The 3,681-nt window shown below is 42.5% G+C and overlaps 1 pseudogene; it reads right to left on the bottom strand.

Annotated features, from left to right (window-relative positions):
• Nucleotides 1–2,812: 2,812 nt before the first annotated feature.
• Nucleotides 2,813–3,487, bottom strand: LOC103276059 (annotated as a pseudogene).
• Nucleotides 3,488–3,681: the final 194 nt, after the last annotated feature.

Here is a 3,681-nt window from a genome sequence, read left to right as displayed (position 1 = left end):
CAGTGAGGAAATGTAACTACTGTTCCTCCTTTTCCTCTTTCTTTTTTTTTTTTTTTTTTGAGTTGGAGTCTCACTCTGTTGCCCAAACTGGAATGCAGTGGCCACTTCCGGCCACCACAACCACGACCTGCTGGGCTCCGGCGATCCTTCCGCCTCAGCCTTCCGAATACCCGGAATTACCGGCATGCGCTACCACCCCCGGCTGATTTTTTTGATTTATTGGATAGATGACTGCTCCCTGCCCCGGGTGGTTCAAACCCATTTACTCACGCCATCCAATCTCCTCACCCTCCCTGGCTGATTAGAGTACTAGCTGAACCACTTAACATTCTTTCATTGATTATATTAAAAACTTGGGATGTAAAGCAGAGCAGTGGCATAGGGTTCAGGTCTCCCTGTCTTGATCTGTTGGCTCATCTTGGGTGATGGTCCTCCTGGATATTAGGTTGCTATAATCTCTACGCAGTCAGGTTATGGATTAACTATCTAGAGACTGCACCCAAAAAGCAGGTTTCTGCAATCAAAACTCCATTTCTGGTCTGTTTTCAAGCTAGTCTCTGGAATTCTTAGCAAACATATGATCATATGGAGGATGAGGGAGGAAGGAATAAGAAGGTAAAAGAGATTGAAATGTTTTAAATAGTGTGAATAATCTTAAACAGTTTCAAAGCAGAATACTTTGTTACAAGGCCACCAGAAAAAACTTGATCAAACAAAGTTAAGTTTATTAAATTTATTACACTAAGAGAGAATACCACTTGACAGTTTTAGTAATCTCACAATGGAATATTAAGAAAATTTGTGCGAGGCTCAGTGGCTCAGCTTGTAATCCCGTGCCTTTGGGAGGCTGAGGTGAGTGGATTGCCTGAGCCCGCGGTTTCAAGACCCACCTGGAAAACTTGGAGAGACCTCATCTCTACAATAAATCAAAAATTATCTGGGCATGGTAGCGCATGCCTGTAATTCCGGCTACTCGAAAGGCTGAGGTGGAAGGATCACTGGAGCACGAGCAGGTCGAGGCTGCGGTGGCTGGGAGGGACCACTGCACTCCAGTCTGGGTGACAGAGTGAGACTCCAACTAAAAAGAAAAAAAGAAAAAAAGAAAAAGAATATTTGTAGAGTTTCAGGGTATGAACCAAATGATTTTTTGCAGGAGGATCTTGCAATACTAGAAATTTTTTAAGCATTGAAAAAGTTTTATCAAAGTTCCTTCACCTGTCTCTAAAATATGTATTACCACACTATTTTCCAACAAAAAGTCAGTTAAGAAAACTAGTAATTGGCAATATATTACTTTTATTTTAGTTATATAAATCTAGATTACTTAAATTTACATTAGTTTTGCATAATGTTCCATGGCATAATGAACTTAGGTTCTAGTTAAAAAACTGTGTATTAAACTTAATAAGTGGGGCCATGTTTCTCTGTAAGCTCTGGCCCTTTTCCCAGTCTGGGAGAGGTGGATCCTTCCTTTCCTCTCTCTAATCTACTTCCTAAATAAGCCATATTTTCCAATCTTAAAAAAATTGCAAGTATGCAAACATAGAAAAGTTGCTTGGTGAGAATGATAAAGAATTTTGTGAAAGACAATTGTCATAGTAATTCCTTCACAGGGACAATGGTTGGAACAGATGGCGCTTAAAATTCATAGGCTTTTCTAAATATAGTTTAATATAAGAACTAGCTGTACAACCTTGTTAGATACCTCAATATAACATTGTACTTCAAAACATAATTTCATATTGATTAAGATTGCTATAGGGTTTTTTTCAGCCTGATCAACCTTTAGACAGGCTTCTCTCTACTTCTAGGCCTCTAAAATTCCTCCCCTTAGGTATTTATTTTGGAAAATTTATTGTAAATTCTGCCCCTTAGAGATGAATATCTCTTTCAAAGCCTTTACTACCCATGACTGTCCTTTTCATGGACTTGGAAGCCATTGTTTTGAAATGGAATAAACAAGGAAGATATAGTTCCTGTGTCCTGGGCTTAGTGAGAAAGTAGAAGCCAAATTTCAGAAGAAGTCTAACTTCAGTGGGGTAACTTTGGACCAAGTCATAAAACTAACTTCTCTTATAAAGATACAAGCAAACTTACTTTTCCTCTGAGTATGGCCAACCTACAAACACAAATAGCCTAAGGTCTTTACAGCCTCAACTCTTAAAATGTCTCTACCCATTTGCTTTTTCTTTTCATTAAGGTTTTCTCTTTTTTTTGAGTTGGAGTCTCACTCTGTCACCCAGACTGAAGTGCAGTGGCTGCTCCCGGCCACCGAAACCTCGACCTGCTGGGCTCCAGCCGTCCTTCTGCCTCACCCTTCCAAGTAGCTGGAATTACAGGCATGCGCTACCACACTTTTGTAGATTCAATTCAGTGTATTTAAAGCTAACTAAAGTTGACATTAAAATTTTTAAAGACAGGCAAAAATTCACATTAAAAAATACTCCCTATATTTCTATTTCGAGTAAGAGTAGGTAATAAGATTCCAGACGTTAAAACCTACTTCACATCCTGTGTCTTCATTTTGGCAAATGGCTTAGGTTCCAAAACTGATTCATCTCCATTAAAATGTAAGCACAAAAAGAAGAATGTATCTGTGAATATAGAAACATATTTTAAAGGGACCAGATGATCTTTGAAGCAGCATTAGTGTTTACTTTCATCTGTCTGGAAATGACCATTGTATAAGTTTCATGGGAAGTATTAGCAGTTTCCTGGTCTAAGGCTAACATTGTGATCATTTATCTAAGGTTAGAACATGATGTAAACCATAAGCAGAGAGCAGATAAAGGGTTTTCTTGGCAGTTGGTAGCTAAAATTCAAGAGGCTCTAGAAAATGGCGACCTTTCTTGTCTTTTTCTCTCCACATTGGTTCTGGCAAAGGAGGACATTCCTGCTGGTGAAATTTCCTTATAACCCGGAGAAGTTCATGGAAAGCTCGATCCACATGCATCCTCATCTTTGCTGATGTCTCCACGTATGTTCCTTTAAGTTGCCATGCCTTTGGGAGGCTGAGGTGAGTGGATTGCATGAGCCCGCGGGTTTGAGACCTGCCTGGTGGGTGAGACCGCATCTCTACAATAAATCAAAAAATCAGCCGGGCATGGTAGTGCATGCCTGTAATTCCAGCTACTTGGAAGGCTGAGGCGGAAGGATCGCCGGGGCCCAGCATGTAGAGGCTGCGGTGGCCGGGAGCGGCCACTGCACTCCGGTCTGGGCGACAGAGTGAGACTCCAACCTCCCCCCCAAAAAAAGTTGCCTTGCTAACTGCTGTCCTTTCTGTGTTACCTGTCTGTGGTGGTCCACATCTGCTTTCTTAGCAATTAAAATCATCTTTGGAAACCCATCAGGAGCCTTGACTCTGAGAATGCCTTCCAAACGCACAGATTTCTTCAAAATTGCCTCTGTCTGTGACTGAAAGGACAAGAGGAAACCCTCGCCAGTCCTCCCCTACTGTTCTCTCCTTGCACTGACGCGTCTTGTGCTGCTGTGGCCAAAAGATCCAACCGGGCTGCTCTGTCATCAGTCCCATGCTGCTTTGCATCGGAGTCTTCACGGTTGGATCACAACCTGAGACACAACGCGCCTGCATGGACCGGACGGTGAGAGCCCACTTGCCTCCGCGCCCCGCCGCCCCCGCCCCCACCACCAGCCGGTGCTCCCCTGGCCGGAGCCCTCGCT

The sequence above is a fragment of the Carlito syrichta genome, unplaced genomic scaffold (assembly GCF_000164805.1).
Source record: "Carlito syrichta isolate Samal-C Ts95f unplaced genomic scaffold, Tarsius_syrichta-2.0.1 Scaffold315894, whole genome shotgun sequence".
NCBI classification, from domain to species: Eukaryota; Metazoa; Chordata; class Mammalia; order Primates; family Tarsiidae; genus Carlito; species Carlito syrichta.
This window is presented reverse-complemented; position numbering and strand designations above follow the sequence as displayed.